The sequence below is a fragment of the Symphodus melops genome (genome assembly GCF_947650265.1).
Source record: "Symphodus melops genome assembly, chromosome: 8".
Classification (NCBI taxonomy): domain Eukaryota; kingdom Metazoa; phylum Chordata; class Actinopteri; order Labriformes; family Labridae; genus Symphodus; species Symphodus melops.
The window spans coordinates 24,723,125-24,750,485 of NC_136698.1; the positions used below are offsets into that span (position 1 = coordinate 24,723,125).

The 27,361-nt window shown below is 39.8% G+C and overlaps 2 protein-coding genes across 7 annotated transcripts in view; one reads left to right on the forward strand and one right to left on the reverse strand.

The window, feature by feature from the left end:
- The window catches only part of lpp (LIM domain containing preferred translocation partner in lipoma), a 157,901-nt gene that overhangs the window by 13,490 nt on the left and 117,050 nt on the right, over positions 1 to 27,361 (forward strand). For 4 of the 5 annotated variants that reach the window (XM_079350537.1, XM_079350541.1, XM_079350540.1 and 1 more), the window contains one exon: positions 10,533 to 10,576. The exons of the other annotated variant lie outside the window; for it this stretch is intronic. The gene's annotated coding sequence lies outside the window, so the exon portion shown is untranslated. The remainder of the gene's footprint in view (positions 1 to 10,532; positions 10,577 to 27,361) is intronic. 5 annotated transcript variants of the gene reach the window in all.
- LOC306828231 (basic immunoglobulin-like variable motif-containing protein) overlaps positions 1 to 27,361 on the reverse strand; it is a 367,160-nt gene that overhangs the window by 6,920 nt on the left and 332,879 nt on the right. The window lies entirely within an intron of this gene.

A 27,361-nucleotide genomic window follows, 5' to 3' on the forward strand; every position in this document is an offset into this window, starting at 1 on the left:
TATCATCACCTCATTGTAAGGAGATTCAGCTCAGGTCTGCACTGTTCTCTTTCCAACACAAAGAAATGACCCACACACACGGTATGACGTCATGACTACAAACTATAGTACAGCGTGGACTCATTGTCTCAAAATAAAGCTTTATCAGTTTGATTGAATAGCAAATTAAAACCCCAAAATATCCAGGAAAGTTACCTAGTTCAGCCAAAATAGCTTCAACAAACAATGATGGATCAAAATAAATATATAAAAAATAACCACAACGTCGTCAGCCATATTGCATGTCAAACTTGTGTACATTTCAAAAACTGGACATTAATGCTTCACAGTGCCTGGGACATCAGACGTTCTGAGCTCAGGGACTTTTAAGAAGCATAAACATAAGCTAAGAGACCAAAACAAGAACCTTTTGATGGACTCCCAGGATCAGGAAAAGTTCAGGTTTTCATACATTTTTGACTTTGAACTCTGAAGTGATGTGTGTTTTTGACGTCGGGCCTTTGGTTGACAAATGATCGCTCATCGACACTTTCGTGACCAGTAAACATCAGTAATCTTTAACATTGTCATAATGACAGCGGAGTGATTGTGTGCCAGAAGTGACATTTTACTCCGTGCCCCTATCATTTAGGATCAGATGCCACTAACTGATTAATCTGAGATTAGGCAGAAGCTGGAGGCTAATGGGACACTTTAGTCAAAATGACTGATACACTTGCTTGGCGTGCAGCGACAGATGCCAGCCTCTAAAGACGCTCAAATTACTGAAGCATGTTGTCGGCAAAACACAGAGCCATTAATGATGTGCCAAAACATATAAACAGCGAGCACATAAATCAGATTAGAATGACAACAAGATGGATGTCAGAGGACGGCGTGAGTGTTACAACTTAAAACATTGTTTTACTCGTCAACAAGTTATTACACTGTATTTAATGTGTGTTTAATGTCTTTAAATAGATCAACTGTGAATAACTGGACATGTGATGGAAGGTTTTTTCAGAATTTCAGTGTTAAATCTAATGACCACATATAAGAGTTACTTTATTTTAAATCTATTCTTTATTCATTTGACTTTACTTGAAAGGTGCACTTTGGAACCTGTGACCTTACTATATCATCAGACACGAAGGAAACATGCTGTGTTGAAGTGCTTGCTTCTCTGACAACAACGCAGCAGACAGTTTGTCCTCCTTAGTTTAGATTCTGGTCCTGAATGGTCTGTTTTTGTTTTTACCAGAGAAGTCGCTTGCAAGGCGCCCCCACTCTGCCGTTTTGGACGCCGCTCGGCTTGCCAGGTCAAACCAACAGGCGTTGCAGTGATGGAAGCGGGGAAGCTAACTGATTCAGATAGAAGTGATTCTAATTGACATGTTTCTATGAAGCTCCACGAGCAGAAACTGTGTTAAACTAGGAAACATGTTCGACATGCTTTTTGAAAAATGTAGCGAGGTTAGGACGCATGATGGTTTCATACAGAGCTGGCTAAACACTGAAGATTCAGTGACATGGCAACCTGTGTTCGTATTGACTCTAGAGAGGAGAGGGCGGTCCCGGATTTTTACCAGACAGTATTAAAATATTAAAAAGACAAGAAAAGGTATTTATGATAATAAATGAAAAAAAAGGTCAGATAATAAATAAAAATTAAATACAGGTCTCAGTTTAAATAAAAGCATGAAAAAAATGCGCCTGTAGTTAATCTTTTTTACTTCCACATTGTTATACTTGATTTCCCCCTTTTTTTCTTCTAAATCATGATCATCTGAGTGTTTGAGACGTTAAGGCAGAGCTTAATGAAGTAGGACGAGCTCTGATTTCTAAGATCACACTTTTTGTTCTGCTACAATCTTAACGTGTCATTGTAGCCGTGAGCCACACAAATTATACACCATCACTCTTTGAAAGAGCCATGCTAACAACGCTGCAGTTATCAGACTACTGGCACGCTGTATGTGTACATATTTCATGTGGCTCATTGGCAGGATTAATTGCCAGCAGGTCTCCTGTGGTCCAGGAACGCAATTACCTACTGACCCAGATCACTGTGCTGGCTGAAAGTCTGAGTTCTGACAGAGTCACACCTGGGACTGAGTCTTCACATCGCCTCGCTCTCACCCGAACATCCAGGAAGTCATTTTACTATTTGTGAGACTGGCTGAAAAGAGACATTGTCCCAAAGGTGTGGTGGGACCAATCAGCAGTCATCAGACAGATATTGAACTTTTTCAGGCGCCAGGCAATGTTTTGGTTAGCGAGCAGATTTGTCAAAATCGAATAAGTAACCTTCTCTTCCATCTGCTGGGCATAGGCTCCAGTCTTACAGTATAGTAACTTAACACATGTGAATGGACTTGGAGTTTAGATGTCATGGCATAACAGAGTCTGTGTCCAAGTGACCAGTCCGAGCGTGATGGGGTCTTTGGGGTCTTCTTGTAGAGCGAGTAGTCTTGTTTTCTTTCGGCTGTTTTTGTTGGTACGTAGGGAAACTGTGCTTTAATGTGTTTTATAAAGACCATCAGCTCTTATCTGATGATTTCACTTAATTCATTTAAATGTATTATAACAGTCCACACTTAGACGTCACCTTTCAACTTTTTTTTATCTTCCTCACCCCTCAGGTAGCTAGCCGACGGCGAAGGTTTTTTTTTCTTCTTTTTTTTTTATCATTAACAGCCAGAGACAATAGACAATAACATATGGGTCCAAAAGTAAAAATGGTCATTTAAACAAAGCAAACTTTTTTTTTTAATTAGCAGAATCCTTCCTTAATGTTTTTTTCACAACTTCTTAAATTGAAAAACGGGAAGAGATAGCATGTGTCTTCCAGTTTTTAGTTTCTGTGGTTTCCTGCCTGGTTCTCCAGTCTGAATGTTTAAAACATGGTTGTAAAGGTGTAGTCTGAAGAAAAGGTGCTGTATAAGTCCATGTATGTAAAAAGTATTGAAAGGTGACGTTTGTTGTTGAAACGAGTTCTCTCTCCTCAGTCATATTGTCAGAGTTCATGATGGACTCATGAACCTGAATTAGATTCCACAACAAAGAGACAAACCAAACACTCATCAAAAGCCAAGGCTTAACATATGTAATGGTGCTGTCAGAGGCACTAATGCAGCACGATTTAGACCTTAAAGCATTGTTAATACTATTTCAAGTGTGCAGAAAGAGGCTGCTGGGACGTGTTCTGTACGTCCTGTTGGTTTGTCACAGCACGAAGAGAAAAGCTTCTTTGTGTTTTGCATTTACTCTCACTCTTCTCATGTCATATCTGAATACATTAGAGGTTAAAGGTTGTGATCTGGCTCTAAGTGACTTGCCCCAGAATCTGCTTCATTAACGGATTATCTAATTGTATAGGATGTAGCGTGCATTGTGGATCACGTACTACAGTGCAGCTCCACTCTGCATGTAATCTATACATGCCCTGCTTGTTATTTGAGCTCCCTGCCTGCTTTTTTTAAGGTTGCAGACTGGGTGAAAGCGACCTGACGTGTCAGGTTTGAGGTCACTTGTGTCAATATCAGACAGATCCAGTGCATTAGAAGCACTCTCTAATCTCTTAAATCCCACCACTTGTCCAAGTTACATTTGTCGTGGTAGCACACAATTACTAAGAATCACAAAGCAAAGCTCTGCATTTGTTTTGCCACCTTTTAGGGGTTGCATTTGTTTTCCTACAATTGTTGAAGCTTTAAGTAAATATTAAAAGCATTGAGAAGCGAGCCTCGGGCATTTTGCTCCCTCTTGGGAACCGGCTGAAAATCTTTTTATAACTTAATCCCAATCATAAAGCGATTTTTCTTCAGGTTTGGTTTCTGTAAATGTTATTATGCAACAGCAATATTTATTCACAGAAGTGTTTTCTGTTATTTAAAGAGGACAGTGATTGTTTTTTTGTTTTTAAAAACTCAAAATGAGGTTTACTGTTTCTTACCAACTACAACGACGTCTACAGTTACAGTCTGCTTCTCCAGAAATGCCTAGCACTCACTAAACTGTCCCTGATATTTTAAAATGACGAGTTTGATGAGACTTGTTTCCATGAATGTCTGAACAGTTTCTTATGGAACCAAAGGAAAACAAATGTGTCTAACGTTCAATCCTCCAGTCATCCCTCCTCCTCCTACATGAAGGTTGAATGGGACAAGCACAGGAGAAGGACGTGTGGAAGTTTGAGACGGATACTAAGAATGTGCTGGAAACATAACTTTGGTATCACAGAGCGTGTGAGGCCTGCTGCTCCTGCAGCCTGATGATCTGTGTTTGAATCTTTAAAACAGATTCAGGTTGTCGATGATTTGACTCAGGACATGTTGATCTGTGTTTGTCACTGCACTCTTGGACACTTGTAAATGAGGCTGTCCTGGTTAAATACAGTCAACATAAACAGTAAAAAAGTGTTAACATCTCTCATCATTTGTTCGCAGTGTTGGGATGTGCTGCTGTGAGGATTCTGACTTGAAATCTGCTCCGGCTAAGTAAAGGAGAAATCTTTGAGCTGTTGCTGTTTGTCAAGCTGCGGTTCAAACTGCATTCATGGAGAACAACAACAAGAAAGGCTCATTCATGCATGTGTGATTGTTTTTTTTTTCTTCCTTTTTTTGGCCCTAACGACCTTTAATAGTAGGTACGCCAAAACTCCTGATTTCTTTGACAAAATAAGACTTTAGACAAATGATCAGTGAAACAGATTCTGCTAACCCGCTTGTCAGTGCGCCTGTTTATTTGGAGCTTCTGGTTGTGCTGTCCATTAAACACTGCACCATGTTGCTTGTGCTCGTTGTGCACTTCCTGTCTTCTTGTGATATTTGCACACAGTCTTTGTCTCGTCTGTTATCTTCTCGCCTCTTTCATGTTCTGTCTTGGTGAAGCCGAAATGCTTCCACAACTCCGATTTTAAAGACTGGGGTGCGTCCTCTATTTCTAAATCTTGTTGGACAGCTGCTGAAGCTCACGATATTGTTGCAATTCAAACTGTACCGAAGTCAACTGTGACACCTTTGAATCAATTTATCCAGATTTTACGATGAACTCCCTAATAATAATCCCTATTATTATACTTAAATATTAAAAAAAGAGGAATACTAAAAGAAGCAAATGAAAAGCGGAACAGAAATGAATAATACCTCCAGATTTAAATATGTGAAATATATAGATTGTAAAAAAAGACAAAATGACATCTGCCTTTGGGAGCAGTGTGTCCTTTAGATGTGCGGTCACTGTGAGACAGCTGTAAGTGGAGGTCCTTCCATTGAGAGTAACAGTGAGTGTAGAGGTTATTCACGCTCAATCTCTGCTCATGGCTGTTTGCTTAATGCACACATGGATGAGAAGCTGTAACCAGGCTAAAGCCTTTTTAGTAACACGTTGACTCTAGAATCATCTAGAAATGCACATGCCTGGATTAAGGCTGCATTGACCCTTTGTCTTTTTGCGCAGAGAAGTTGTTGACGCCTTGTTTCTTTTTTCTGGTTCTGGCGATCGGCACCTCTGGGTGTTTGACATGTTTCCAAGAACAAAAAGCTGAAGTTTCCTCACACGACTGATTTGCAGACGCAGGCGGGTCGTTTTCTTCTTCTTCTTGTGTTTTGTTGTTATTCTGCATTAGTTAGTTGGCAAACAGTCAGGAGCATTAGTGCCACCCAGACTGTTTATGTATTGTAATGTGTGACCTCCCTTTTTTCTCCATTAACACATATTTGTTGTCAGACTGTGATGATGAGTGACAATACTGTGACACCCCGAGCTGCAAGTCCAGTTCATCTTATCGTCTTCTTCTGTTCCTGCTTGTGATTCTTCCTTTTCTTCTTCTTATTGTCATTATTATCATTTTTTTATTGTGACTTTTTCAAAGATTAATTTGGGGGTCTGACAGTCACTCTGCTGCCTTCGTCCTGGGAGTGTGCTGTCCTGTGAGGGAGAGACCTGGCTGTACTCTCGCTGCAGGTGAAGGGCAGCTATAAATCAAATGAGCCACATGCTTCCTATCCGAGGTATTTCCTGCTCTCCTGTGTGCCCTCAGGCACATCGCTGTAAGTCCAGTGCTCCTGTACTGGTTCAGAGAAAGGCAACATGCTGTAATGTAATTCCAACATGCCTTTCACTTTGCTGCCGTGCTGTAAAGAAGTGCTTATAAATACACCATAAAGCCTGGGTAAAAGGCCAAGGTGTTCTCAGGGATATGTATTTTTCATCGCTCTGGACCGCCTTTTCAGGTTGTAAACATTAAGGCCCAATCAAGGCGTCCATCCCAGGAGCACTTAGAAAGCATGTGTCCACACAGGAAATGGAACCTGCAGAGTTCAGGAGCGATGGGTCCACATCGCCAGGAGACGACGAGCATAAAAGAAAAAACGAGTGACTCATCTTCACTTGTTTCTAGTCTCTTTGAATCCGTCCATCACAACCTGACAAATGAAGACCTTTTCAGGGCCTAAATTACATTTCTTTGACAGATTGGGGGTCTTTAGAAATGCTTTAATAGTCTAATGTACTTGTATGATCACTTGTGTTTGATAGCAGATGAATCCATCTGAATGTTAAATGGCTTTGACGAATTGAGTATTTAGCTCATTGTGTGTTTCTTCTTCTTGGTCTTAAAGGCTGGAAATTATTTAACCTAAGTTATCATAATGGGTTTGGCATTGACGGAAATTGGCTCGTTTTATTTGACCGTCGGGAAGGAAAAAAAAAAAAAAAAAAAGGTCTGAGAGTTTGTAAGGGTCTGCGGTGCGACGGCAGATCTTTCTGAAATAAAAAAAAAAAAACCTATTCAACACATTTAATCTGATGTGGAAACATGGAGGAGGAGCAGGCGTTAATTGAGTACACTTTTGTAAGGTCACATCCAACAATAGAAAAGTAGTGCAGCTCAGATTGTGGTAGTGTGTGGTATTTGTTTAAACAGGCACAAGATGGAAATAGCTTTTCTATGGATAAATGACGAGCAGTGTAGTTTGGTTTAGCTGTGCACTCGCCATGCAACAATTCTTTATAAGATATTGTTTCTCTCACACTCGTGTCTTCCTCACATCTGAAGTGGAAACCTCCGGTATAAATGAAAATGAAGCCAATGCTGAAGTGCCCCAGTTAGTCGAGTGTCTGTTTGAGGCTGGCTCCAAGAACACTGGAAGTCAAAGACAAACCAAAGTTTTTACAGCATACAGTCACATGGTTACAGGTTGGTGGAAAAACGAAAAAGATCGGATTAGTTATTGTCATCATATAGTGGGGACTCTGTTTTGATTTAATGAAGGATAAGTGTTGTCTATAGTGAGGCGTGTTGCTGACGTGATTGACAGGTGGGCGTGACGTAACGGTTCAAACCCGCCTCAGCTCTCTGCCTGTCGTTCAGTTGACTCAAAGTTCAAGGCTCAGACAGAATTTCCAGCATGGTGGCTGCTGCCAAGAAGCCCCACTCAGGCTTCATCCGTTGATATTTACAGTCTATGATCTGAGCAAATGCGTCTTTTTAAGGTTTTATGCTACTTAAGCAGGAAGAACCAAAACCATCACGTCTCAGGTTTTCTTCAATCAATGTAATCAAATCATTTTCTGGCTTTCATTGGTTGAAAGCAGGATTTGCAAATTGCCAATCTGAAATATTTTGAACGTGTAAATGTGCAAAAATCTACTCGAGACGCAGCATAGCATAGACATCCCAGCATGGCCTAGTGGTTCTGTGGTGTGGCCCCTGTACAGAGGCTCAATGCAGCTGCTGGAGGTTTGAATCCAACCTCGGCCCTGCTGCGTCTCCTCCACACATTTCCTGCTGCTCTTCAGCTGTCCGGTGCAATAAAGGCGAAAATGGACAAAAAACAAAACAAACCCTGGACTAAAGTTGTGTCCACTGTGCATCGCTGCAACTTCTCAGGGAAAGAGACTAAAGAAACTGGATATTGATGCTCCTGTTTGCTGAGAATGGATTTATCTTTTTGCGATGAGAAAAATCAACCACTGGTTTAAAAAAGAGATTTATTTTTATGGTCATGGTTCTGAAACTGCAGAAAGTCTGTCCGATAGTTTGCTGCATGTAAACTAAATGTGGATGCTGAAAATAATATTTGTTTCAGAATATCTTCCTGAGGAGCATAAAGTGAAATAAATAAAAAGTTGAACATTTTAAAAAGCTTGCAACCGTGAGGCATGTTTCCCTGAACACCGAACGATCTCTGTCCCAGTTAATGACTCTCTGAGTGAAGCTGGCATGGATAGCTGTCCGAACACTTCTGCTGTCGTTATTATTATACAGCTGAAGTTTGGCCTTGATGGTGGTACGTAGAGTCGGAAGCTAACTGGAGAATGGACCATTAAACCTGTTTTGCTTGGTGAAAGAAGCGTTGAGTTCTGAATAAACACGCTGCTTTAGAGTTTATTTATCAGACTTTTATAAAAGCCTTTTTAATAATAGAGACACACCAACATTTCCTTCCTTTGTGTTGGGTCGAAGGCTGAAGCCTCACTCAGGTAGTTGTGTATTTTAGGAGGAAAGATGTTCCGCTCTGCAGCAGACACAGAGGAGCTATCAGGCCTGTCTTTAAACGAGATCATGTAAAGGTGCCAAAAAAACCCCAGACAGCTCAGCTGATGAGTCCAAAGTAATATCCTCCTCACGACATCCAACAGTCCTCTTTGTTACTGTGAATGTTTTATTCAGTTTATCTGTAACAAGTTTACATCGTAACCTTCAATCTACTTTATTTCAAAATAAAAGCAGGGTTGAATTCAAACGGCAAGTAAAGTACCCTCATCTTAAGACAGACAAAAAATAGAAATAAAAGATCAACTATTTTAAATGGGAAAGTGAGATTTACTGTTGAAATGTAGGTAAACCAGATTAAAAAAAAAAAAAGTGATATTTTGACGGCCCAAATGATTGTCTTTTTCAGCTTTATATTAAAACATGTTTGTCCACATGTTCACACCATTTATTTCATTTCATTTGTTTCTCTGACAATACAGTAAGATTTAATCCTGCACAAGTCCCAGACGAGGCTTTTAGAAAAACACCAATAGAAATGAAGACAAAGAGGAGAAGTTATAAAAAACAGTGCAGTTATGAATGCACCATGAATAAACTACTCACACTCCACATTGGTGTTATAATAACATTATACAATGTCTGGTCTGTAATGATGATTTAAAAACTCTCATTTCTTACACTGACTCAATACAGCCATGCACTTTAACTAATGTTCAAACATCCTCCATCCCTTTTGTATAGTGCATTCACCCTCTATAAGGTGTTTTACTTCCCATATTAAAAAAACAAAACTTGCTGTGTATATTTCCACATTTAACTGACAGAATTCAAGAGAAGCTTTTTGTTTGTGCAGAGGCGTGAAGTCTGCAGCAGAGAATCATCCTACAGTGAACGCGTTCAAATAATCAGGGTGGATGAGGCCGTCTCAGTGTGTCAGACTGTAAGTGAAGACACCACAATAGAGCGCGTTCATCATCATGATCTCTCTACAGTCACATGTCCACAGCGTCCCTTCTCCTCTGCGCTCAGCGTCACGGCTGCTCGCTGTGTGTGGAGAACAGCGCTTCAGCTTCAAGCAGTACTTGGTCCTGAACATTAGCACAGCGTAAAGAAACTGGAGTGAACTTTAGAAAAGACTTAGTTGTCGGTTGCATGTTCCCAAAACATTGTTTTCTATTTGAAAAAAAAAAAAAAACCAACATATGCATGCGGCCTGGATAACAATCCCGAACTGGCGCCCACCAGTAATTATGATGTGGGTACAAAGAGATTTTTGCCATTCTAAAGGGAGAAGGGGAGTGTAGGTGTATTAATTCCTATTCCTTCCTGCTTCCTCGACTTGGAAGTTCAGATTTAGAAAAATAGACCCCCCCCCACCCCCCCACCCCTCAAAAGAAAAGAAAAAAAACAACTGTCACATTGACTGACGCCGATCATATGTAGCATCTGTGTTCCCACCTCTGTTCCCCATAGTATAAGCCACACACAGCCAATGTGGGAAACTGACAATGTCAATTTATCAGAACAAAAGAATTCCTCAGCAAGAGGAATACACATCTTTGGGCCCTGGAGACGAAAAATCATTCCACCCCCACCCTTACCTGTATCTAAACAGAATGTAGGACATTCACAACACCCGAAATAGAAAACTCACTCACAATTATCATTTTTGAATGTATCCCCTGCAGTCAAAAGTTAGGATTTCACTTTAGGAGTTAGAGCTGCACTTTTAATGCCAACTTTCTGAAAGTAAACAATCGAAGAGAAAAAGCACGACGCCGATGAATTAAACTGCTGCTGCAGCCCAGGATGGGACAGTTTAGACCCACCGATCCTTTCTGCCCTGAACAAGTGTTCCCTTTTATTTCTTTGTTTAACATTGAACAGTTGAAGTTTAATGTTTTTATTTTTTTATAGTGTCAAACATTTATATGCCCGTCCTGCATGGATGACATAACACTATTACTTAAAAAAAAACCCGTTTGAAACTAAAAAGCACTGCTGCTTTAATGTTGCACTGTTGTGCTGATAATGTTGCGTCTCTTTTCAGGTGTCAGATCCTGAAGTCCCCGCCATCACATCGAGTTCATATTAGTAAGTACTCGGCCTCATTTCCCTCTTTTCTTTACTGTAAAAAAACCCCCTGAATATTCACAGCAGAGCGACCCCCCCCCCCCCCCCCATGCACTAAAACTTACTCCCCGCCTGTTTGGCTTCACATTTTCATTTTATTTGTTCAACTTACACAAATTTGTTTTACACCACAAAATGACATCATACACCTCATTTAGCTTTACAGTCTGTATTTACTTTACACTGATAAGTGATGTGCAGACATATTAATATTAACCTTTCTGACATATTGTTAAATATGTCACCGTTTTCATAGCATTTCATTTTCCCCATTCAACCTCACTAACATTTATAAAAAAAAAAGAAAAAAAAAAGCTGCAGCTCATGGATAAAACTCTCACAGTCAGAATGACCGCACACTTTTGAAACGGGACAATCAGGCGTTACACGATTCTGAGGAATAAGAAGTGTGAAGCATGTCCACTTTTTTTTGGAAAGCAATGTTTTAAACACAGCTGCAATTGGGCAGCAAAGGTTTTACAAAGAAGAATATAATATTTAAAAAATATATATAATATAAATGTGCAAATGTGACATTGTAGTATTTGAATATTTTGATATTTTGCTCCTTGCTTCATGAATTCTTTAGTAAATCATTGATTCTGTTTTGGCATCCATTTGAGTGAAACTTCCTCTGCTTAGGAGATGAATATGCGTCAAAGACAATTTACGAAGTGCAGGAAGCTGCACTACTGACGTACAGTCTGTTTCCTCATGATACATGATTGAATTATACTATTAGACCTGTTGAAGTTAAAAACAAAGTTAAATGAGTGGGAAGAAAAACAAGATGTGCTCTATTCAGATTTCTGAAGCTCGAGAAGAAGTTTCTTAGTTCCCAGCTGAAGCTGCCTCCACCAGAGGAACTTTTTTTTTTTGCTATCAGATGTGACTGCGTGGTCACATGAGGTCGTGTTAAGAGTCAGCTGGGTTGGTGAACTTTCATTGTGTTGTACTTTACATATTATACATGTTTACATCACCTCAGTCTATGTGATACATGAATACACCTTACATATGTGTAATATCATCTCTGCACATTGCACGTTTCTGTGTTTCAAGTTTTGCACTTTGTCCTCTAACATGTCATTTTACTGTGTTTTAAACATTTTTCATACATTAACCACCCAAACAAAAATGAGGGAATCATTTCTGGGACGTCTTCAATTTCTTTTTGGGAACTCATTCATGTCTGAAAAGTGTGTAAGATGATTTAAAAAAATCTCATCCAGTCCTACCCCTGCGTTCTTTTAAGCTTCATAGATCAATTGAATAAAGTCAAAGAATCCAGATAACTATCTAAACCTTCTTTATATTAGGCTCATAAACCTAACAGCTCTTTATTCAGACAAAGCACTGAAAAATGTAATAAATAAAAAAACATTCTGTATGATATCTTTTTATTTTAGTCTTTGCAGTAGGAGTATCACATTGGTTCCTATTTTTATTTAATTTTATTTTGTTACGAAGTGTAATGCACTAAAAACAAGACAAATTCCTTTATAGCCTAATGGCCAATAAACCTAATTTATACTCTGACTTCGATAAAACCAAGAGTCAGTGAGGATGGATGGATGATAGTGGATTATGGATGGATTATGGATGATGGATGGATGATTGTGGATTATGGATGATGGATGGATGGATGGATGGATGGATGATTGTGGATTATGGATGATGGATGGATGATTGTGGATTATGGATGATGGATGGATGGATGGATGGATGGATGGATGGATGATTGTGGATTATGGATGATGGATGGATGGATGGATGGATGGATGGATGATTGTGGATTATGGATGATGGATGGATGATTGTGGATTATGGATGATGGATGGATGGATGGAGGGTTGGATGATGGATGGATGGATGATTGTGGAGGATGGATGATGGATGGATGGATGATTGTGGAGAATGGATGGATGGAGGGTTGGATGATGGATGGAGGGTTGGATGATGGATGGATGGATGATTGTGGAGGATGGATGATGGATGGATGGATGATTGTGGAGGATGGATGATGGATGGATGGATGGATGATTGTGGAGGATGCATGGATGATGGATGGAGGGATGGATGATTGTGGAGGATGGATGATGGATGGATGGATGATTGTCGAGGATGGATGGATGGATGGATGATTGTCGAGGATGGATGATGGATGGATGGATGATTGTGGATGATGGATGGAGGGATGGATGATTGTGGAGGATGGATGATGGATGGATGGATGGATGATTGTCGAAGATGGATGGATGGATGATTGTGGAGGATGGATGATGGATGGATGGATGTTTGTGGAGGATGAATGATTGTGGATGGATGGAGGATGGATGTTTGTGGATGTTTGTGGATGGATGGATGATTGTGGATGATGGATGATGGATAGATGATTGTGGATGATGGATGGATGATTGTGGATGGATGGAGGATGGATGATTGTGGATGGATGGATGATTGTGGATGGATGGAGGATGGATGATTGTGGATGGATGGAGGATGGATGTTTGTGGATGGATGTTTGTGGATGGATGGATGATTGTGGATGGATGGAGGATGGATGATTGTGGATGGATGGATGATTGTGGATGGATGGAGGATGGATGATTGTGGTGGATGGATGGATGGATGATTGTGGATGATGGATGATGGATGGATGATTGCCAGAATGAAAGATGGCTTGGCAGTCATATTTGATGAAGTCAGAAGATGACTTGTCATCAAAAATGGTGAATCCGTGAAAGTATGTGGAAATATGATCAAATACAAATGAAGCTTTTGCAGGACCAATATAGTTTTGAACACGAATACTTACATCTTTAGTTAATTATTATTAATTAATTAATTGATTGATTTAAGATATAATAATACTCACAGTGAACGCCTTTGCTGTAACGCTTCTGTTTGCCAAATGACTCCTCACGACAGTAACTGTGATCATTTAGTGTCTTTGTTTGGATGTTACATCAGCTGCTTCTGATATATGGGAGAAAATCCAAAGGAAGGCCTCATCATAAAACCTTGTAATTTGATAATGCAAACAGTGCTTGTAGACCTTGCTGCATGTTAATGAAGCATTTTCTACATTAGTTCAGCCTTCAGCGAGTCTTTGTTTTTTATCTGCAGATTAGCGGACTCTGTCGGCATTATTTCTGATAAGCTGCTGAAAAGTGCCTTAACAGCCACATCCAAATAATGGTTGCATGTCCTGATAAAACTAATGGTCCTTGCTTTAATTGATTTCAGATAAAAGTCCATCAGTGTTGTAATAATGCCTGTGTTTTCAATCCTAAAGGAAAAGAATAGAGATGTAATTACATAGTTTTTTCACTCGAGTCTCACTTCACTCACCCATCTCTCGCTTACATCAGGATACAGTAACTTTACTCGTATTGAACCAAATAACAAACGGCAGACTGGCAAAGACAGTACATGATATAAACTGTGATATACACACACATTGAATTTTGGGGGCTCTGAGGTGCCTGTGTTTAGCAAAGCATGCACCGTGGTTGAATACCAAACTGATATATTTTTTGAAACAGATGGGAAGGTGCTCATATGGGAACCTGAGCTCTTATTCACTGAATATGAAAATGTTGAACAGGTGGTCGGAGAAGCTTCCTTCCTGTGACGGCTTTCAGTAACACTTTTATTTTTCCAGTGATAATAAAAAGTTATGTGTCCTTTGAGATATGGAGCAGACAAAAGAGATGTTTCATTTTGTATATGGTAATACATGGAAAAACCAAGGACGTGTTTTGTATTATTACACCAAAACAACCTCCCCCCTCCAAACAAACAAAAAAACAAACAATTAGCACACACACACTATTTGCATCGTGGAAGTGTGTTTTAGGATATGATGGGTGTCTGTATGATTATTGGGGGGACCGAGCAAAACTGGACTTTTACATGCAGCTAACATGAGGACGCAGGAGAAGACGCGTTTCTGCGGACTTTAAATGAGTGCACACGATGTGCCTAATCATGCACAACACACTTTGAAAAACACACTAAAGAGCATATAAAACCAGAACATGAAGACTATAGGACCTTTAACAGGCTATAGGCCCTCCCAGGTGCCACCCCAAACTCCTAAACTGTGATTGGCTATTTTTTTTTTTTTTAGAGGCGCACTGCAGACTTATCCTTGGATTACTCCAGCATACATTCACCTCATGATATGAAATTTTGCTTACGTTTAGTTTGGGCATCCAGCATTGAGACGTTATATGTGGGTTTTAAAATGGGCTTCAGTGTAATAGCTCACCTTTTAGAGAATTGACAAGAAACAGAAAGAGAAAGTAAGTGCTCTTCAGATATTGAGTGTCATTGTTGAATACATTCTTGGAAAACATCTACAAATTTGAGACACAGATAATAGCTCAGCCACAATAGACATTTATTTTCCTTCAGTCTCACTGACCTATTTTTCCACACATTCATTGAAACGTATGTGCTGAAACACATACAGTATGCAACCTCTAATTTGTGAGCAAAATAGATGACTCAAGCATGCAGGCACTTATTTTGTGGTGAATCCATTGAAAAGCCTTCATATTTAAGTCCTGGTTTAAATGCATTCATCCATCCAGACGGTAATGACACTCTGTGAATCCAACACATTTCTAGGTCCAACAGTGGAGTTGAAGTCGGCGTTACACTGTAGAACAGAAGTGGATTGATGGAGACCACCTCACATACTCGGGCCACAGTGATGCTAAACACAGACCTGCCAAGGATGATCTTGGTTTGTTTGGATTCCTGGCTCCTGGTTGGTCTGTTCGGGCCAGGTTCTTGAAGCACACATCAAATCGACGGATGAGTAGTGAGGGGTGTCTGCCAGCTGAATTTCAAGAACAGTTTAGCTTCACTGTAGAATTGAAAATGCTTAACTCTTTGTTGGAAGAGTTAAGATGTTCGATCGGTTTTCCTTGACATATTTTGTTCTAAAGGCTGGATAAGATAAAAAATCCATCATTGATGGCTGTACTCTCAGGGGAGTGATATAAAGCCCTTTTCTTCGTCTCTCTCAATTTAAAACTCAACATTTCATCCCTACCTCATACCTGAATAGTGCATGTAATGTAAAGACATGTTTCTCGGATTCATAGTTTCTCTCACATTTTATTCCAAGCTTTTCCAAACAGATTATCTGAACAGTTTGTGAGGATTTTATTTTAACCGCTTACAACACTCAAAGTAAAATCCTTGTAGAGTCTTATTTAATCTTTTTTCTTTCGTTTTTGCTTGTAATCCAAAATACCACCTGAAAAATCCTCTAGTTGACTCTTCTCATTTCATTTACCTGAGTTAAACCTGTCAGAGTATCTACAGTGTCTCCAAGATTCCTTTCAGATGTGTTCAAATCTGAAACTGGGTTGTCACAATTGGATTTTTAAACTTTGATCAGCTCTTTTTTGTACCAATAAAAATAAACAAGTCTTAGGCACCCATTGACCATACTGCTCTCATTTCACAACAAATACATCAGGCAACAATTTAGAATCGTAGATAACAAAATTCAGAAATTTAGACAGTTCTCTCTCTTTTTGCCTGCAGCAGCTTTTTTTGTGTCAAATTATCACAGTTACAGGAATCTTGACCGTTTTTTTAGGTATGGACAGTTGCATGGAGGAGAGAGCTGGGGATGACAACAAAGGGTCGAGGTCAGATTCGAACCCACTGCAGGACTACAGCTTACAGCTCCTGTGCCCTCAAATAATACAAATGTAATCATTTTAATCACACATGGTATCAAAAAGTATGTTAAGTATTTAAAATTTGAAGATGCCTTCTTCTCTGCCTCTTCACAACTTTTTTCTGTGACGGTTGTTTTGCGGTCACTGTTTCTCTCGGTGTGCTTCATTCTGCCCTGACTCTGAAACTACAGCATCGCTGGCAAAGCAAAATCTTACCATGTGATGTAACATGAAAAGAAAATGTGGAGCTCTTCATTTTCTGCACAGGCAAGAGCAGCATATTAGCATATGGCCGGCTCCTTTCCAACCCATCATCATACAAATAGTGCTTGATGAGGTGAAGTTTACATTCATTGGTAGCTCTTATCGTGGATGAGACAGATGTATAAAGGCACTCTTTTGCTCACTAAAGTTGGTCCAAAAAATTGCCTAGTCATCGTTAATACTAGCCTGTCTTTTTCATCTCTCCCTATTTTCACCGGGCCTCACTTTACATGACACAATATTGTCAGGACACACTGAGGTAAATATTCAACCTACCACTTTATAAAACAAAGTACACCTTTTTTTTTGTGAGTACTTCTATTAGTTCTGTCGTTTTGTGCGCCTCATTCACAGTAAATATAACAGATCTGCATATATGACGCTGACAGTACAGGCATGCAGTAATATCACTATCATTTCCATCTTTTCTCCCTGTCTGCTCGACTTCTTCAAATGTTTTCCTTTTTCCTTTTTCAGCCCCAAACATACACAGGGTAAGAGTTTGTGTTCAGTCTGGCTTCCCTGGATAAGGATCAGTGAGTTATGATGGTTTCGGTGCACATGGCCGAACAGTCCCGGCTTTATTACAAAGCTCCTGAAATAAATAATCGCCTCTCGATTGCTATTCTAAAGATGCTATCACAAAGAGGAAGTTCTCTGCTGTATGTGCCACACTCAGCCTAATGTGACGCAGTGTAAGGATTTCTTTTTTTTTTTTTTTTATGAAAATTTAAAAATCAACTTCTTTGTTCCTGAATGTTACAGCCTTACAGATTTATAACTCAAAGTTGAACTCGACCCAAAAGTAGGCTGTCTTCGTGGAGGCCTGAAATGAGGCTGCTTGAGCTATGATATTGGTTTAATGCAGGAAAAGGACAATGGCACCATCGAAGAACCTGAAGTTCTTCAACATGAAACTCCTTTAACAGTACGTGTGATGTTTTTTTTTTTAAATCAAGCAGTGTTTGATTTAAAAAAAACAATAATACAGTATATACAGTAATATTACAGTAATATAAAATATAATAAAATACAGTAATATTTTCTGACCTCGACCAAAGTCTATACCTAAAAAGGCCTTTAACGAAGACATTGGCCCCAGCACCATCCTAATTACTTCTCAATGTAAGTTAGGAAGTTGTTGGTTCCAATGTGTTTTTGTTTACTTTATAAAAGGCCACAATAAGCAGAATGACCTCCCAGACACATTCCCCTGCTGCCCACTCGCCTGCGCCTGGCTCAGGTTCATCTGCATTCTCATTCAATATTCTTGACAGTTTTTCCATTTGATCCAAAACTTTAAACAGAAACATCTCAAATGATGTATCATTAAAAACCACTTCACCGTCTGTATTAGTAAATTCGGCTCGTTGTTGTTTCTATTCTAAAAAAGCTGGTCGTGTATTATTTCTCTTTTGTCCGACACTTTGTTCGATAGCACTACATTTCTATGTTTTTTGAGGCTCTTTGTGTGCTTTTGAACAAATGCCAACAAGATTTAGGCTTTACACAGACTTGTCAACATAAACATGTTTATTTAAACTGATGCTGTGAAATAGTGTTTGCCTGTTCAGCCTGAAATTGAGACCTCATTTTGTACCTCAGTTATGTTGCAGTTGTCATTTTTTCCCATGAAATTAATTCAGTGTCTTGTGCAGGCACACTATACTAGCAGAGGGAATATTTAAAATGCAAACACTGAGCATGAATGCATTGAACTGAATCGATGCTGCGGCTCTGTTGTGGGAGGGGCCACACGCCTTAACAATGCCATGGAAAATAATGGTGTATTGAACCGGCATATGATGGAGCAATTGTTCCCTTTGTTCTCAGCTCTGCAGATGTGTTTGATTCTGGCTATCAAGCTGCATGTTGATACACTGAGGATGAATGCCTGCTCTTCAACAATAGCCGCAGCCCTCCACAGGATGACATTCAGCTGAGCCGCGATCACTTTCTGCACGGAAAGTGAAGAGCAGAAAACAAGTAAATAAGACGTGCTTACGATGGCAAGATTAAGACTTCCTCCGAGTGATTAAGAGAGCTGACATAGATACCTCGGCTGGATTTCTATAGCTGTGAGCAGTGAGCAGGGGTTTGGATTTAAGCAGCAGGGACAGATAAACAGCAACAGCTATCAGTCAATTAAGTTTAAAGCCCTCCAAAAACAACTAGTTTAACTTTGCTTTTCAATTAATCCTCAGTGGGTGTCAGCGAGGGTCGGAGCGCTGCAGAGTGAGCAGTGAAGAAACAGATTAAATAAAGAGTCCAAACAACCGGGCACAGAGGACTGAGGGTCAAAGCGTTTAACCCGGCCCGCTGATGCTGCACAGATGCTTCTGGACAGGCAGGATTTCAGCGCTTTGTTTTCCTTCTGGAGCTCCACAAAGATCAGATTTAGTTTTTTGAACAAGTGATCCATGGATAAATCATGAGAAACCAAGTGTGTCTATTTTACAGATTTACCAAATCGCCTACACTCTCCTGTTGTGTTTAAGGACTTGCAAAACAAAAAGTTAAAAACACACACATCTGTGTGTGTTGTGTGTTTGTCAAGGGGATCTTCAAGAAGCTAAAGTCCTCCTCTGCTCTGTGAAGGACTTTGCTGAGGATCTAAATAATCAAATCACTTTGTTTACTGAACGAATGTGACAAATCTTGTTGACCTTTTTAGAATTGAAGTAACAAGGAGGAGGTGTTTGTCATCTTAACTACACTGTGTGGATGTTTTTTAGTGTGTGGGTGGTTAGGCTTTCTGTCCCCATGCACCTGCAGAACAGCTTTGGAATATGACCTACAGAATAAAAAGAGAACATGGCTCATTTAATTGGACTCCCTAATTTTGACCTATTTAGAAGTCAAAGGGACTGTTGGGTAGAAATGTTTTCCAATTACACAAACACCTTTTAGTAGAGCCAGTGGCCACATCATCATCAACGAGGATGCAACAAAATGTTTCAGGGAAAATCCTAACCAAATAAAATCAGTCAACCAAAAGTACTGTCAAGCTCAGATTGTTATTCTAACTCTTTGACAACATTACAGGAAAAGATAGGAACAGCTGTCACTTCTCTCAAAGCCACCAGATCCCTTTGACAAAACAGTCATGTTTATCCCACAGAACACAGGAGGTGTTGGTCTACCCCTGCCTCCATTTCTTATTTTCATTCTCTTACTCTGTTTTTTTTTTTAAATCAGAGCTTACCCCTCAAAACACAAAAAGCAAACAAGCGAACAAACAAATGTTGTGAGGCAGCTTTAAAACCAGCGATACCCATGTCCTGTGATCAAGCTAAACATGGTGTTTGTCTCAGTGGAGTAATTAATGCTAACAGCTGAATCGGGTAGGAAGACGAAGCAATCTTCATCCTGAACAAAAAGCTCCATCTCTGTTGGGATCCTCTCTGTAACATTGTCAGACACTTTCAGTGACAGTCTGAGCCTGTTAGTGGCTAAAAAACAAAACCATTTAATGGACTCCTTCGATGAGCTCCGTTGTCCTGCAGGGAGTACTGTATGTGGACTCAACCCATCTTCTTAATAAAGGAAAATACTGGAGGACTTTTTCTGCCCAGCATTAAACCCCAACTCCTGAAAAATGGGACCCACATTTAATATAACAGGAAGTCCACTTTAAGGATGGCAAAGCTGGAAAATATTCATAATATACCACAAAAGCGTGAAGCCTACTGACAAACTAACTTGAAGTATTTCCATCAGTTTTCCTGAATTTCTCTAAAACTAGCTAACTTGTTTTTCCATTGTTTATTGTAATAATAGAGTATAACAGAAGGCTGGTGTGTGTTTCAATGCACAGTCCACTCTCTGCATGCTTCTGGTTCTGTCTGTTTTCAATCCGTCTGTTGCGTCTGTGCTGTGAAACCAAAGCTTACAAACCAACGGGTGTGTCATGATGTGAAACTAGTAATATACAGGTACATGTTTCAATACCACGACAACAGAAATTGAAGTTCTAGTAGTAGTAGTATAAGTAGTTATTTCTTTTACTGTTTCTTTTAATGACAATAAAACTGTTTATGAATTCCACAAATACATCAGCAACTTTTCAGCAATGGGAAATGTTGCCAATGTATTTGTTCCTACCTGATAACTGAAGCATTCTCTCTCTCTCTCTCTCTCTCTCTCTCTCTCTCTTCTCTCTCTCTCTCTCTCTCTCTCTCTCTCTCTCTCTCTCTCTCTCTCTCTCTCTCTCTCTCTCTCTCTCTCTCTCTCTCTCTCTCTCTCTCTCTCTCTCTCTCCTCTCTCTCTCTCTCTCTCTCTCTCTCTCTCTCTCTCTCTGGTAATGTTAATCACTTAATATGGTGAGTGTATCGTTTTAAATCTCGTGGATATCAAACAGTATCAGAGTAAAGAAAGTGTTGACCTTATTCGAGAAGAACTCGTTTTATGCAGCTTTAAAATATCAACTTTTAATCATCATCTGTCCCTCGTCTTTGGAGTAACAGTGTCTGAGAGCCTGGTAGGGAGCTTAACCAGCAGTATTGTGAGAGTCAAAGAGAGCATGAGGAAACCCCGGCTCAGTGTGACGTGATGAAGCTGTGGACCTTAAAGCTCCTCTTTGTTGTGTATCTGTGGTCCTGAAGCCCGGCTCTTCAGAATACATGCAGGAAACCTCTCTGCGGCTGCCAACCCAAGCGGCCCTTTCTTTGATCCCAAGAAAAGAGAGTACAATTCAAGCAATACCTGCAAGTCAAGAAAAAGGGCTAAAGCACCCTGGCTCTTTGTCGGCCTCTTTCATCGGGGCCAAACCAAATGATTCGTGTACAATTGTGATGTGAAATCTGTGTCTGCTGCAATTGCTTAAACGGCAGCTCAAGTGTTTAAAAAAGCAGAGATGAAATAGTGATGAGCTTACTCTCTTTCATGTCTTTATATGCCGTGCTGAGCTAAGGGGATTCCTGAGCAAAGTCATCTGTATGCAGTAAACAAAGTGGTATTGATGAGTTGATTCTATGTGGCTTTGCCAGTGAGCGGGCCGGGGAAGGGATTATGTCCCCAAGCCAAAACCCGATACAAGTTTGAATAAGGGGATAGATGTGGCGTGCTCAATGAAGCAGAGAGGATAAGCTGTGTTCAACATTAAATAACAGCTCAATACCTGCAAAATGAAAAGGTTTGGAAATCTCAGACTCTTAAAGGTGGGGAGGGGAAACATTTCAGTCACACACTGACAAGTTTTTTTAAGAGGGTTCAGACTGCAGCCGAGTTTCACTTGATGTTTGTGTTGATAACAGTTTAGAGAGGGTCAGTAAGGGAAGGAGCGTTTTTGCAGATCTTCAATGTGCTAAAAGATTGAAGCCACTGAGTGAGACTGTAAAGGTGTCGCTGCAGCAGCATTTGGATGTGAGGAACGCAGAAATCTGCTAATCCACGATACAGTATAGGGATTATAATTCAGTGACTCTTTTCCCCTCCCTCCCTGTTTTTAAATGTTGCTTTCAATTCGTCTGTGCTCAGTTCAGTTTCAGTCAGGCAGCGATGAGTGGCTTTCTACTTGTTGTTTCGTCTGGACGCCGAGTGAGAAACGTCTCATTTATAACCGCTGTAGAAAACTCTTTCCACCAAGCTTTGGATTTTTTCAGAACCTAAACATTAAATCTCTCCTTAAATAACCTGCATGGAGTGTGGATAACGTCACTATTTCAGTCTCACTGTTGTATGAACTCGAGCTTTTTGTTACGTATCATGATGCATGTATTTACAATATGATACTTATTCTGATTCTGCCCCCCCCCATGGACAGAGGCTCTAGTCCTTGTCGCAGCGGCTTCAGGTTTGAATCTGACCTCGACCCTTTGCTGGTTGTTTTCACTAACTCTCTCCTCCTAACATTTCCTGTCTCTCCTCAGCTGTTCTATCCAATAAACGCTGAAATGGTCATAAGATCTAAAAAAATTCTTAGGACTCCCTGACCCATAGAAAAGAGTCAGGGAGTCCTAAGAATCAAGAACCACTGGACACATCATCAGTAGTGTGCCTTTGAGTCACAGGGTGTTTCGGCCTTTTAACAATAGACACCCTCATCAAAGGTGGCCAGCTGCAGGGTGACCAAGCCGGAGCTCGTTAATAGAGCTGTGGTCTACTCCTGTCTGATGAGTGTACCGGAGCTCCTCTCAAAGCTCAACGATCCCAATATGGACTCAGGGACTGCGTCTCCGGCTCTCCATAGAAAATGAATAGAAAGCGCTGAGATGCTATCCGTCGTCGGTACCAGAGGAGCTGTACGGTTACGGAGTTCAAATGGTTGAATGAAATATTTCTTTTAGAAAAGGTCTGAGTGAGGGCCACGTAGAGACACACACAGATGAAGAGCAGGTGCATGAACTCGACCCTCATTGTCAATGTGAAATCTTAAATATTGTTTAAAAGATTAAATATTATTATTTATTTTTTTTAGGAAAATCATGCATTTTATATCGATATGTAATATAGTGCCCGTTTCACGTGACAATTGCACTCTTGTAAAATACAACATAAAAATTGCAGCACATTGGATGAGATTTTTACAGCCTGTCTCTTTCCATTATAACATTAGCTTTAATTATTCACAAATAAGCACTCGAAGCTCTCAGCTCAGATGTTATAAAGTGTCGAAAAGGGGAGGAAGAAAAGGAATATTTCAAAAGTGAAACCAAAGTGAGTGCTTTTAGATGCGAGATGATAATAAAAATTACATCATATATTACATATTCCCCCTAACTTCTCTAAGGTTAGAAAGAGTGTGTCTGTATCATTTTAGTGTCCCCAAATCTGGGGAAAAAATACAAAAAAAAACTTTCTCCTGGGATTTAATAGAATTAAGAAATGATCTAACAAAGGGATTTCTGCTCACAAAATTTGAGTTTTTCATGTCTATTAAAACCATAAAATGTGTTCTTCGTATTCCAGCCACAGTAACCTCTTACTACCAGAAAAATGATTATTGCTATCAATATCATTATTGTTTTTTTCGCCCAGGCCTGGCTCCTTTTTAAGTGCTTGGTCTGCCCTTGGCTGCACCTTTTGCCCAGATCAGGAACTTCCCTCCCTCAACATCCGAAAAAAGCTCGACTCAATGCAATAACAAATGAAACTATAAGTGTGTAAGCTGTTTGTGAGGAGGATCTGGTGAACTGCTAATGAGGTGAGAGTGTGGGTGACTGATGTTACTACCGTGTGGCTCTGGCCATCACGTTCAGATTTTAGCTCAAAAACTGCTAAATGATGTTTTTTGTTTTGAGTCGGTCGAAGGTGACTCTTTCTGAGAACGTGTCGTCTTCATGAATACAGTTCCTGGTGAACACCTTCTTAAAGGTAATAAACATTCATAATTCAGAGAGGCTTCTTTTGTTCCACCATGCACAGTTATCTCTATAAATATATGAACATAAATGAGAGCTGACACATCTCTGTCACCTCATAGAAATACAACAAAAGCCGAGCACACACTCTAGCCTAACCCAAAAGACTTCAAGTCAACACTCGAAGTAAAAATTTATTAAAAAAGCATTTCTCTCCCAATTTCAGAGCCTTCTCCCACACACGTTCCCTTTGAGCTTTGTGTTAATTCACTTTGACTTCTAAAGGTCTCACAGTGTTGGGGATGTTGGAGAGATTACACTTCGACATCAAAGTTAAGACTTCAAGGCTTTATTGTGTTACAGAGACGGGATTTCTCCACTGATGATATTTATCTTCTCTTTGGTTTTATCGATCCTGTGAGTTTTATTTATTCACCTGTGCATAAACATCAGGAGGTGGATTGAACTGATCTAGGGACGTCCCAATATAACTTTTTCACCTCCAATACAGTACCGATATCGATCCGATATCAGCACGAATCATGCATACTTTTATTTATTTTGTAGTGTGGAATATTAGAAAGTGATGTTACTCAGAGAATAATAGTCAGCAACAGTAGGTACGAGAAAAACTGACCCATTTATTATTAACCTGTTGGTTACATACATGTTAACCTTCAACATAATATCTACAGTATTCTACAACTGAATACAATAAATAAAAAATGAATTAGAAGACCCTGAACAATTACCTAAATAAATCCAATAAAAATAAATTATACTTTTAAACACAATTAAATGGTCGCTGCTTATCGGAGCGCTGATACCAGAGGTTTTAGATGCAGTCTGATAAAATCTGATATGCGTTATTGGACAGATATGAGATATTAATAATAATTATATATATATATATATATATATATATATATATATATATATATATATATAAACCTTAAAGTAAAGTCCTTGTTCCCTTTTTACCGGCTGCACATTTTGACAAATAAAAAAAGGTCCTCAATGTCTGAACACTATATTTTGACCCGGCTGGCTTTAAACTGCCCCTTTTGGAAGAACTGACACCAGAGGGAAAGGATGTGTTTTTTTTAACGTTATCAATAACATGATTAGCAGCTAATAATGATCATAACTACATATCTAAAACAAGTCATCCTGCAGGATTCCCACTGCACTCCTGTGACCCAGAGAGCTGCCAGCCTCTAATATCATCCTTAATTTCATTTCAGAGGCTCGATTTAAACCAGATTAAAACTGCAGTCAGATTTCATATCCATCCCAGTCACCATTGGTTTTAAAACAACGTGTATTCAAAAGAGATTTACAACTCCTGCACCACACACATAACATTATAAAGACACACACAGCTGACAGTTTGAGCCTCCAAATTACACACGTGGCTCTTTTTTGTCATATTTCATCTCCTCAGAGTCCTCAAGCACAGGCGGTTCCTGTCGTACAGCCAGTCGCTGCACTTGTTTGTGAGTTCAGGATCGTAATTAACTCTGTCCAAGGCTAAAATGTGAACTCTGCAAGTTCACCCTTTTCTCATGAGAGGAGGATTGCAGTCTGTCTGGGTCTCCATAAATTACTTTTCAGAAAGTTTTTAGAGAGTCTTTGTGTCGACTTAATTATGACCTAGACGTGCATCATACACTGTCCATGAAACGCCCAGCTTGTGCGTGTCTTTGCAACAATCCAGACGTGTTTGACTTCATTATAAATCTGTTTAACGACTGCTTCCAGCACCGAGAACAAATCTTAAGTGTGCGTCCAGCAGCAGACTGCGCTGATTCTCTTTTTCTGAACATCAAGTGCTCATTTCGATATAAAAGGCTGCAATTAACACATCAAGGTTGAAGACCACACATTCATTCTTTTTTGCAGGTAGCTACAGCAGAAAGTCTCTCAGTAGTTTGATAAGCCTTTACCGTGCTGTGATAAGAGGCCCCGGGATAATGCCTGTCAGATGAGGCCAATTAATGATGGCTCCATGTGATGTTTTATCGGTTCAAGGCAAGTCTGCAGCTCCTCTCGCTCATTGTTGTTCCCCTCCCAGATAAGCTTTACTTTGTTGACTTTGCCCCGATCCGCTCTGACGCCAAAGGCGCTTATTAGCTACCTATCCGAGAGTGACATGTGTAGCTAAAGGCCAGCGTTGGATAATGGTCCTTCATTGTCACCGCTCTAGTTTCTGGATTAACATTAAATGTGATTTTCAGCCATCACAACACGGCTGTTTGACATCTTTGGAGGCAAGGACCAATGTTGTCCCTCGAGCTGCTCAGAGAGGAAGTTTGGATGTTAAATCATGCGTAACACATGCGATTTACTCTGATGAGAAGTGTTAGAACGACAAGTTTCACGCATAAGACGTTTGCTAAAAATCAAAACAAAAAAACATCCTCTGTAGAATCCAGTTAAAAAAAAAGAGGAGATTCTCGAATACAGGCTGCTAATTATTATGAGATTTTGTTAAGGTTTTGATATCCAGCATTTTTTATACATCTAAAAAGATAACCTTCCTACCTCATTGTCATAACGACACTCTATGGACCGTCTTTGAAAACTCAAGGGTGGTATTTCTCCGTCTCGGTTCGGCAGATTTAAATATTTTCCTCCAATGCTCAGCACTTTAATCTTCTGTATAAATACTGTGTCAAACACCTTGCCTCCTCCTTTCACAGCCTTTTAATCTTCGTTCTCGTTTCATCAGGGTTAATTCATTTGGCTACAATCCAAAAGAAATCAATAATTTGCTTAGATTGTAGGTGTTGCAGTCGATCTGTATATCCACATCATCACCTGCTACGATCAGGTGAAGGTGGATCATCTTCTGTCATCTGCTATTGATTTGCTGAAAATGAGAAATCTAAACATCCTTCCTTTGTTTGTTGATGCACATATATATTTATATTTAAAAGTGAGCTATCTACCACAGAGGTATGTGGGAGATGGTTAAGGTTGTGTTGTGATATATTTACAGCTGTCACTCACTAACCTCCTGAGACCCAGATAAGATAAACTCCTGAGACGTCGCTTCTTACCACTTGCAGTATCAAGGAGCACATACTCCAGTCATGCAAGCCATCCGATTCTATTTGATACATCCCAAGCCAATAGCAGCTGTCAGTCAGCATTAAAGTCACATTCACATATTTACAGAAAAGTTATGCTGCTGTCATTAGGGAGCAAAAGGCCAACAACTCAAGTAAACTACTCAGCAGCTGTGCTGAAGACTCTTGTTAGGAAGTTTGAGGTGTTATTTGAACAAACACTGTTGTTATCTGGTGGGATAAACACTGTATTTTATGCCCAAGTGACTGAGGAATCCAGTTCTTGTTTTTTTTTTCTCTAATTCTTGAACCCTGCAGACGAATGGAGACGCATCTGAACACAAGAGAAGCATGGAGCCAACATGACGTATTTCAACCTCTCAGACTTCCTGTTTGATACTC